We start from the raw sequence: 11837 nt of genomic DNA on the forward strand, positions 1-11837 counted from the left end.
TCATGAACCCAGGATCCATAAGGCTGGTACGATATGTCATGAACCCAAGACCCATAAGGCTGGTGCATGAACCCAGGATCCATAAGGCTGGTACGATATGTCAAATCCAGACCCAGGATCCATAAGGCTGGTACGATATGTCATGAACCCAAGACCCATAAGGCTGGTACGATATGTCATGAACCTGGTACGATGTCAAGACCCATAAGGCTGGTACGATATGTCATGAACCCAGGATCCATAAGGCTGGTACGATATGTCATGAACCCAAGACCCATAAGGCTGGTACATAACCCAGGATCCATAGGGTGGGTACGATATGTCATGAACCCAGGATCCATAAGGCTGGTACGATATGTCATGAACCCAGGATCCATAAGGCTGGTACGATATGTCATGAACCCAGGATCCATAAGGCTGGTACCCCATGTCATGAACCCAAGACCCATAAGGCTGGTACGATATGTCATGAACCCAAGACCCATAAGGCCGGTACGATATGTCATGAACCCAAGACCCATAAGGCTGGTACGATATGTCATGAACCCAAGACCCATAAGGCTGGTACGATATGTCATGAACCCAAGACCCATAAGGCTGTACATTGAAGGTGTGTTTCAGTCCTGAAAACTATACATCCACAATGCAATATAACCACGTTTTTTGGGGGGGCATCAAATTAACCAAATTATTGTCCTTTTAAATCCAATTTGTAAGTCGCTCTGGATAAGAGCGTCTGCTAAATGACTTAAATGTAAATGTAAATGTAAACATGTATATTTCAGTATTCCAACCTTGTTTCGAATTATCTCGTCCAAATGTAGTGCAATGCCAACATATTTTATTTGGTGTCAAATGAACTAATTATTGTCTTTTGTTGAAGGTATTATATATGTTTAGCAACATAAAGTTCCTACAGGATTTTTGCATGATTCCACAATTTATATCCGTTTGCATCCGATTCAATGGGGAACTTTTATTTTGAAAACCGAACCGCCGATTTTACTATTGATGCTCGGGCAAATGTTGTTCACGACACACACACGCAATAAAGATATCAGAGGGAGACTGTGTGAGAGGTGAATGCGAAGCAGGGATATTTATTCTCCCTTTTGTACTTTAACTATTTGCACATTTATGACAACACTGTGTGTAGACATAATACGACATTTGAAATGTTTTTAATAGTTGATTTCACTTGTGTTGATGATCTATTTCACTTGCTTTGGCAATGTAAACATATGTTTCCCATGGCCAATAAAGCACCTTGAAATTGAATTTAAATTGGTGAATGATCGACAAGAGAGAGCAGGGGTATATTCATTATGGAAACCGTGTTTAAGAATGGAAGCAAACGGAGCAAAATTTGAGTTAATAAATACAGGTAGGTCCCTCCACATTTCGTTCAGTCCGTTTGTTATACGTTTTGCAACTAGACCGAGAGATGAGATAACTTTAAATACAAGAGAGTTATGAGGACATGTTTTTATTGCCTGAAAATATGGACATATGAAAATGGAAGCCATATGGAAGTGTTCATATGGACATACGAACATAATAACTCACTTCCTCGTTACATTACGAGACTCACCGCAGCGAATGCACTCTTTTTTTTCTCAATCTCTCGCGCGCGCACACACACACGTGTCAACTCCGCCTGACCCGACACAGCCACTCAGCTGTAATCGTCAGTCCTGGTGCCATGCCAACAGTCACAACACAGCATTTTCCACTCACAAGAGTCAATCACAGATCAAACAATGAGCCAGATGTTTCACCGGATGGTGTTTGTTCAGTAGTTGAGGTCAGTAGTTGTGTGGTCAGTAGTTCTGGTCAGTAGTTCTGGTCAGTAGTTCTGGTCAGTAGTTGAGGTCAGTAGTTGTGTGGTCAGGAGTTGTGTGGTCAGTACTTCTGGTCAGTAGTTCTGGTCAGTAGTTGTGGTCAGTAGTTCTGGTCAGTAGTTGTGGCCAGTGGTTGTGTGGTCAGTAGTTCTGGTCAGTAGTTGTGGTCAGTAGTTGTGTGATTGTGGCCAGTGGTTGTGTGGTCAGTAGTTCTGGTCAGTAGTTGCTGTCAGTCGTTGTCGTCCGTTGTTGTGCTCGGTAGTTGTGGAAGGCAGTTGTTTGGTCAGTAGTTGCTGTCAGTCGTTGTCGTCCGTTGTTGTGCTCGGGAGTTGTGGAAGGCAGTTGTTTGGTCAGTAGTTGCTGTCAGTCGTTGTCGTCCGTTGTTGTGCTCGGTAGTTGTGGAAGGCAGTTGTTTGGTCAGTAGTTGTGTGGTCAGTGGTTGTGGGATCAGTGGTTGTGTGACCGGTAGTTGCGGTCAGTAGTTGTGGTCAGTTGTTGTGCTCAGTAGTTGTGGTCAGTGGTTGAGTAGTTGGTAGTTGTGTGGTCAATAGGTGTGTGGTCAGTAGTTGTGTGGTCAGTAGATGTGTGGTTGTGGTCAATAGTTGTGTGGTCACTAGTTGTTTGGTCAGTTGTTGCGATGTAAGTCATTGTGGTCATTTGTTGTGTGGTCAGTGGTTGTGGTCAGTAGTTGGGATCAGATGTTGGTCTGTAGGTGTGGTCATTCGGTGCGGTTGACGGGTGTGGTCAGTAGTTGTGTGGTCAGTATTTGTGGTCGGTAGTTGTGTGATTGCTTGTTGTGTTGTTAGTAGTTTCAGTCAGTAGTTGTGTGGTCAGTAGTTGTGTGGTCATTAGATGTGGTCTGAGGTTGCGGTCAGTAGTTGCGGTCAGTAGTTGTGTGGTCAGTTGTGGTCGGTAGTTGTGTGATTGCTTGTTGTGTTGTTAGTAGTTTCAGTCGGTAGTTGTGTGGTTGTGGTCTGTAGTTGTGTGGTCAGTAGTTGTGTGGTCATTAGATGTGGTCTGAGGTTGCGGTCAGTAGTTGTGTGGTCAGTTGTTGTGGTCGGTAGTTGTGTTGCCAAATCCCTCTATGCCCTCCAAGGAACCATCAAACAGGCAAAGCATCAATACAGGACTGACATCAAATCGTATTACACCGGCTCTGACACTCGTCAGATGTGGCAGGGCTTGCAAACCATTACAGACTACAAGGGGATGCGCTGCCCAGTGACACAAGCATCCCAGACGAGCAAAACTACTTCTATGCTCTTGTCAAGGCAAATAACACTGAAACAGCACCAGCTGTTCCACAAGACTGTGGGATCACACTCTGATGTGAGTCAGCTAATGTGAGTAAGACCTTCACAGACAGATTACTACTTCCGGCACCGACAGAGATGGCCGCCTCGCTTCGCGTTCCTAGGAAACTATGCAGTATTTTGTTTTTTTACATGTTATTTCTTACCAGGTAATCTTAGGTTTCATTACATACAGTCGGGAGGAACTACTGAATATAAGAGCAACGTCAACTCACCATCATTACGACCAGGAATATGACTTTCGCGAAGCCGATCCTGTGTTCTACCTTCCACCTAGGACAACGGATCGGATGCCAGCCAGCGACCCAAAACAACGACGTCGTAAAACCGGCAAACGAAGCGGTCTTCTGGTCAGGCTCCGGAGACGGGCACATCGCGCACCACTCCCTAACATACTACTGGCCAATGTCCAGTCTCTTGACAATAAGGTTGATGAAATCCGAGCAAGGATAGCATTCCAGAGAGACATCAGACTCTGTAACGTTCTTTGCTTCACGGAAACATGGGTCACTCGAGAGACGCTAACGGAGTCGGTGCAGCCAGCTGGTTTCTTCACGCATCGCTCTGACAGAAACAACCATATTTCTGGTAAGAAGATGGAGGAGTGGTATGCCTTATGATTAACGAGACGTTGTGTGATCATAACAACATACAGGAACTCAAGTCCTTCTGTTCACCTGATTTAGAATTCCTCACAATCAAATGTCGACCAAGGGAATTCTCTTTGATTATAATCACAGCCGTATATATTCCTCCCCAAGCAGACACATCAATGGCCCTGAACTAACTTTATTTGACTCTATGCAAACTGGAAACCACATATCCTGAGGCTGCATTCATTGTAGCTGGGGATTTTAACGAGGCTAATCTGAAAAGAAGACTCCCTAAATTGTATCAGCATATCGATTGCGCAACCAGGGCTGGTAAAACCCTGGATCATTGTTATTCTGACTTCTGCGACGTTTATAAGGCCCTCCCCCGCCCTCCTTTCGTAAAAGCTGACCACGACTCCATTTTGTTGCTCCCTGCCTACAGACAGAAACTAAAACAAGCTCCACGCTCAGGTCTGTTCAACGCTGGTCCGACCAATCTGATTCCACGCTTCAAGACTCTTTCGTATCGTCTGAGATTCCCAAAGATTGGAAAGCTGCCGCGGTCATCCCCCTCTTCAAAGGGGGAGACATTCTAGACCCAAACTGCTACAGACCTATATCCATCCTGCCCTGCCTCTCTAAAGTCTGCGAAAGCCAAGTTAATAAACAGATCACTGACCATTTTGAATCCCACCGTACCTTCTCCACTATGCAATCCGGTTTCCAAGCTTGTCACGGGTGCACCTCAGCCGCGCTCAAGGTACTAAACGATACCATAACCGCCATCGATAAAAGACATTACTGTGCAGCTGTATTCATCGACCTGGCCAAGGCTTTTGACTCTGTCAATCAACATATTCTTATCTGCAGACTCAACAGCCTTGGTATCTCAAATTATTGCCTCGCCTGGTTCACCAACTACTTCTCTGATAGAGTTCAGTGTGTCAAATCGGAGGGGCTGTTGTCCGGGTCTCTGGCAGTCTCTATGGGGTGCCACAGGGTTCAATTCTCAGGCCGACTCTCTTCTCTGTATACATCAATGATGTTACTCTTGCTGCTGGTGATTCTCTGATCCACCTCTATGCAGACGACACCATTCTGTCTTTGGACACTGTGTTAACTAACCTCCAGACGAGCTTCAATTCCATACAACTCTCATTCCGTGGCCTCCAACTGCTCTTAAACACAAATAAAACTAAATGCATGCTATTCAATCGATCACTGCCTGCACCTGCCCGCATCCAGCATCACTACTCTGGACGGCTCTGACTTAGAATACGTGGATAACTACAAATACCTAGGTGTCTGGCTAGACTGTAAACTCTCCTTCCAGACTCACATTAATAACTGTTGCGACTGTTGCGTGATTGACTGTAGACCCTGCCACATGCCTCTTGTGTCTGAGCCATTGAATTGAGATTCCACTTTGTCTCTGTACTGACGCTTAGCTTGTTTAATAGCCTTGCGGAGGGAATAGCTGCATTGTTTATATTCGGACATATTACCAGACACCTTGCCCTGATTAAAAGCAGTGGTTCGCGCTTTCAGTTTCACGCGAATGCTGCCATCAATCCACGGTTTCTGGTTTGGGAATGTTTTTATCGTTGCTATGGGAACGACATCTTCGACGCACGTTCTAATGAACTCGCACACCGAATCAGCGTATTCGTCAATATTTCCATCTGACGCAATACGAAACATGTCCCAGTCCACGTGATGGAAGCAGTCTTGGAGTGTGGAGTCAGCTTGGTCTGACCAGCGTTGGACAGACCTCAGCGTGGGAGCCTCTTGTTTAAGTTTCTGCCTGTAGGCAGGGATCAGCAAAATGGAGTCGTGGTCAGCTTTTCCGAAAGGGGGCGGGGCAGGGCCTTATATGCAATTAGAGTAACAATGATCCAAGGTTTTACCACCCCTGGTTGCGCAATATATGCTGGTAAAATTTAGGAGTCTTGTTTTCAGATTAGCTTTGTTAAAATCCCCAGCTACAATGAATGCAGCCTCCGGATAAATGGTTTCCAGTTTGCAAAGAGTTAAATAAAGTTCTGAGCCATCGATGTGTCTGCTTGGGGGATATATACGGCTGTGATTATAATCGAGGAGAATTCTCTTGGAAGATAATGCACATTTGATTGTGAGGAATTCTAAATCACGTGAACAGAAGGATTTGAGTTCCTGTATTTTCCTTCATCACACCATGTCTCGTTAGTCATGAGGCATACGCCCGCCAACCAGAAAGATGTTTGTTTCTGTCGGCGCGATGCGTGGATTCACCGCCTCGGATTTCCCAGTAAGCCATGTTTCTGTGAAGGAACGTCTCTCTGACCTCTGGAATGCTACACCTGTGTTCTGTATTCAGAATTTCACTGTTGGATTGAGAAACTCAAGACTGTAAGCCATTCAGCATTTCATTGGGTCTAAGAAGAATGCTGCTGGGGAGTGGTATGTGCCCTTTTTCGGAGTCTGACCAGAACACCGCCTTTCCCTCTTTTTTCGGAGTCGTTTCCTTGGGTATGCGATCCATTCCGTTGTCCTGTTTGTAAGGCAGAACACCGGATCCTGTCTTGCTCCCAGGCAGACTAAATCACTTTTTTGCCCGCTTTGAGGACAATACAGTGCCACTGACACGTCTGCAACCATGCGGTCTCTCCATCACTGCAGCCGAGGTGAGTAAGACATTTAAACGTGTTAACCCTCGCAAGGCTGCAGGCCCAGACGGCATCCCCAGCCGCGCCCTCAGAGCATGCGCAGACCAGCTGGCCGGTGTGTTTACGGACATATTCAATCAATCCCTATACCAGTCTGCTGTTCCCACATGCTTCAAGAGGGCCACCATTGTTCCTGTTCCCAAGAAAGCTAAGGTAACTGAGCTAAACGACACCGCCCGTTGCACTCACTTCCGTCATCATGAAGTGCTTTGAGAGACTAGTCAAGGACCATATCACCTCCACCCTACCTGACACCCTAGACCCACTCCAATTTGCTTACCGCCCAAATAGGTCCACAGACGATGCAATCTCAACCACACTGCACACTGCCCTAACCCACCTGGACAAGAGGAATACTACTGAGAATGCTGTTCATCGACTGCTCGGCATTCAATACCATAGTACCCTCCAAGCTCAGCTCGAGACCCTGGGTCTCGACCCTGCCCTGTGCAACTGGGTACTGGACTTCCTGACGGGCCGCCCACAGGTGGTGAGGGTGTCTCCTCCCGCTGATCCTCAACACGGGGCCCCACAAGGGCGTTTCCCTCTCCTGTACTCCCTGTTCACCCACGGTCCATGCACGCTCCAACTCAATCATCAAGTTTGCTGTTGTGGTAGGCTTGATTACAACAACGACGAGACGGCCTTGAGGGCCCTCGAGTGTGGTGTCAGGAAAATAACTCACACTAACGTCAACAAAACTAAGGAGATGATTGTGGATTCAGCAGCAGAGGGAACACCCCTTCCACATCGATGGATCAGTAGTGGAGAGGGTAGCAAGTTTTAAGTTCCTCGGCATACACACAGACAAACTGAATTGGTCCACTCACACTGACAGCGTCAGCAGCGCCTTTCAACCTCAGGAGGCTGAAGAAATCTTGTCACCAAAAGCACTCACAAACTTCTACAGATGCACAATAGAGCATCCTGGCGGGCTGTATCACCTGCTCCGCCCTCAACCGTAAGGCTCTCCAGAGGGTATTCTGCACAACGCATCACCGGGGCAAACTACCTGCCCTCCAGGACACCTACACCACCCGATGTTACAGGAAGGCCATAAAGATCATCAAGGACATCAACCACCTGAACCACTGCCTGTTCCCCGCTATCATCCAGAAGGCGAGGTCAGTACAGGTGCATCAAAGCTGGGACCGAGAGACTGAAAAACAGCTCATTATCACCGCCTCAACAGCCCCTCAACCGTAAGGCTCTCCAGAGGTAGTGAGGTCTGCACAACGCATCACCGGGGCAAACTACCTGCCCTCCAGGACACCTACACCACCCGATCAGGAAGGCCATAAAGATCATCAACCACCTGAACCACTGCCTGTTCTCAGTAAGGTCATCAAAGCTGGGACCGAGAGACTGAAAAACAGCTTCTATCTCAAGGCCATCAGACTGTTAAACAGCAATCACTAACATTGAGTGGCTGCTGCCAACACACTGTCATTGACACTGACCCAACTCCAGCCACTTTAATAATGGGAATTGATGGGAAATGATGTAAATTATCACTAGCCACTTTAAACAATGCTACCTTATATAATGTTACTTACCCTACATTATTCATCCTATGCATATGTATATACTGTACTCTAGATCATCGACTTTCTTATGTCACTAGCCACTTTAACTATGCCACTTTGTTTACTTTGTCTACATACTCATCTCATATGTATATACTGTACATACCATCTACTGTATGCTGCTCTGTACCATCACTCATTCATATATCCTTATGTACATATTCCTTATCCCCTTACACTGTGTATAAGACAGTAGTTTTGGAATTGTTAGTTAGATTACTTGTTGGTTATCACTGCATTGTCGGAACTAGAAGCACAAGCATTTCGTATTTAACATCTGCTAACCATTTATGTGACAAATAAAATTTGATTTGATTTGATTTTGACTCAGTATTTTCATTTTTGAAAAAAACATTTTTTGAGCTGTGAATACCCTATCAACCAGCTTACACTTTCTGCCGCCAGTCTGACTCACTATTGTTATTTCACTGCTGCTCTTCAATTACTTTTCATTTTTATCTCTTGTTCTTGTCTGTATTTTTTAAAACTGCATTGTTGGTTTGGGGCTCGTAAGTAAACATTTCAATATAAGGTTGTATTCAGCATTTCACTGTAAGGTCTACTACACCTGTTGTTTTCAGCATTTCACTGTAAGGTCTACTACACCTGTTGTATTCAGCATTTCACTGTAAGGTCTACTACACCTGTTGTATTCAGCATTTCACTGTAAGGTCTACTACACCTGTTGTATTCAGCATTTCACTGTAAGGTCTACTACACCTGTTGTATTCAGCATTTCACTGTAAGGTCTACTACACCTGTTGTATTCAGCATTTCACTGTAAGGTCTACTACACCTGTTGTTTTCAGCATTTCACTGTAAGGTCTACTACACCTGTTGTATTCAGCATTTCACTGTGAGGTCTACTACACCTGTTGTATTCAGAATTTCACTGTTAGGTCTACACCTGTTGTATTCAGCATTTCACTGTTAGGTCTACACCTGTTGTATTCGGCGCATGTGACTAATACAATTTGATTTGATTTGATTTCCGTTAGGGAACACCTACTCTGTGAGGTTAAACAACGCCATATTTTTTTGTAAATTTGACAAAGGCTAAAGTCGACAACAGATTCTAGTTTGGGAAACAGAAAACCGACTGAGATATTTTGTTTCGTCAATGAGAATCTCGCTCCGTCTTCTCCCACCGACGGCCACTGGACTTCCTCTCATCACCATATTTGGCGACGGAAATACCAACCGGATGCTTCAGGTGAAACATCTGGCTCGTTGTTCAATCTGTGATTTACTGTTGTGTATGGAAAATGCTGTGTTGTTACTGTTGGCACGGCACCAGGACTGATGATTACAGCTGAGTGTCGGGTCAGGCGGCGATAACGTGTGTGTGTGCGTGCGTGCGCACGCATGCGAGTCTCCTAATGTAACGAGAAAGTGAGTTAGCTTGTTATTGTGTTTGTTATTTTAACCGTCCTTTCGACCAAAGTAAATATCCAGATGAACACTTTTCCACATCCAGATTTCAAATGTCATATTATGTCTACACACAGTGTTGTAATGATGTGCAAATAGTTAAAGTACAAAAGGGAGAATAAATATCCCTGCTTCGCATTCACCTCTCACACAGTCTCCCTCTAATCTCTTTATTGCGTGTGTGTGTCGTCGTGAACAACATTTGCCGGAGCAAAAATAGTTGAATCGGTGGTTCGGCTTTCAAAATAAAAGTTTCCCATTTGAATCTGATGCAAACGGATACAAATGGAATCATGCTACATTTGGACGAGATAATTTGAAAACAAGGTTGGAATATTGTTATATAAATAAAAAAATAAAAAAATAGTTAATTTGACACCAAATAAAATATGTTAAAATGGCACTGTGTATGTATAGTTTTTAGGACTGCAACATAACGTCAATGTACAGCCTTATGGGTCCTGGGTTCATGGGGTACCAGCCTTATGGGTCCTGGGTTCATGAGGTACCAGCCTTATGGGTCCTGGGTTCATGGGGTACCAGCCTTATGGGTCCTGGGTTCATGGGGTACCAGCCTTATGGGTCCTGGGTTCATGGGGTACCAGCCTTATGGGTCCTGGGTTCATGAGGTACCAGCCTTATGGGTCCTGGGTTCATGGGGTACCAGCCTGGGTCCTGGGTTCATGGGGTACCAGCCTTATGGGTCCTGGGTTCATGGGGTACCAGCCTTATGGGTCCTGGGTTCATGAGGTACCAGCCTTATGGGTCCTGGGTTCATGGGGTACCAGCCTTATGGGTCCTGGGTTCATGAGGTACCAGCCTTATGGGTCCTGGGTTCATGGGGTACCAGCCTTATGGGTCCTGGGTTCATGAGGTACCAGCCTTATGGGTCCTGGGTTCATGGGGTACCAGCCTTATGGGTCCTGGGTTCATGGGGTACCAGCCTTATGGGTCCTGGGTTCATGGGGTACCAGCCTTATGGGTCCTGGGTTCATGAGGTACCAGCCTTATGGGTCCTGGGTTCATGACATGAGGTACCAGCCTTATGGGTCCTGGGTTCATGACATGAGGTACCAGCCTTATGGGTCCTGGGTTCATGACATGAGGTACCAGCCTTATGGGTCCTGGGTTCATGACATGAGGTACCAGCCTTATGGGTCCTGGGTTCATGGGGTACCAGCCTTATGGGTCCTGGGTTCATGGGGTACCAGCCTTATGGGTCCTGGGTTCATGAGGTACCAGCCTTATGGGTCCTGGGTTCATGGGGTACCAGCCTTATGGGTCCTGGGTTCATGAGGTACCAGCCTTATGGGTCCTGGGTTCATGACATGGGCTACAGCCTTATGGTTCCTGGGTTCATGACATGGGGTACCAGCCTTATGGTTCCTGGGTTCATGACATGGGGTACCAGCCTTATGGGTCCTGGGTTCATGAGGTACCAGCCTTATGGGTCCTGGGTTCATGGGGTACCAGCCTTATGGGTCCTGGGTTCATGAGGTACCAGCCTTATGGGTCCTGGGTTCATGGGGTACCAGCCTTATGGGTCCTGGGTTCATGAGGTACCAGCCTTATGGGTCCTGGGTTCATGACATGAGGTACCAGCCTTATGGGTCTTGGGTTCATGACATGGGCTACAGCCTTATGGGTCCTGGGTTCATGAGGTACCAGCCTTATGGGTCCTGGGTTCATGAGGTACCAGCCTACTCATTGACACCCACAGATTACAATTCTAAAGAGTTTCCACAAATATTGTCAGGACTTTAACTGTGGGAAATCACCTCACAATTCAGCCTATAGTGCCTGTTGAACATTCATATTGCAATGTACAGGGCTCCCGAGTGGCACAGCGGTCTGAATTGTCAGGTGATTTCCCACAGTTAGTCCCACAGCTACGATGCTAATATTTGTGTAAACTCTTTAGAATTGTAATCTGTCACTGCAGTCCCTGAAACGAATGCAGGCTGTTTCACATCCGAATGTGATTGGGAGTCTCATAGGGCGGCGCACAATTGTCCCAGCATCATCTGGGTTTGGCCGGGGTAGGCCGTCATTGTAAATAATAATTTGTTCTTAACTGACTTGCCTAGTTTAATAAAGGTTAAATGTTTTTTAATTTTTTTTATGAACTTATGGAATTGTGAGGTGATTTCCCACAGTTAGTCCTGTAATAAAAGCTAAGACGCCAATATTTGTGTAAACTCTTCACATTTCATGGACCCAAGATCCAGAGGTAACGCTGTACAGTGCAGTAGAAGTCTGCCCCAATGCAATTCTAATACAGCCACAGTGGGACTTCAACTATTTGTTGTGTGTCAGATTAACTACTTACTGTCTTTTGTTTAATTCATGTAACAACATTCCAACCCTG

The sequence above is a fragment of the Oncorhynchus nerka genome, linkage group LG15 (assembly GCF_034236695.1).
Source record: "Oncorhynchus nerka isolate Pitt River linkage group LG15, Oner_Uvic_2.0, whole genome shotgun sequence".
NCBI classification, from domain to species: domain Eukaryota; kingdom Metazoa; phylum Chordata; class Actinopteri; order Salmoniformes; family Salmonidae; genus Oncorhynchus; species Oncorhynchus nerka.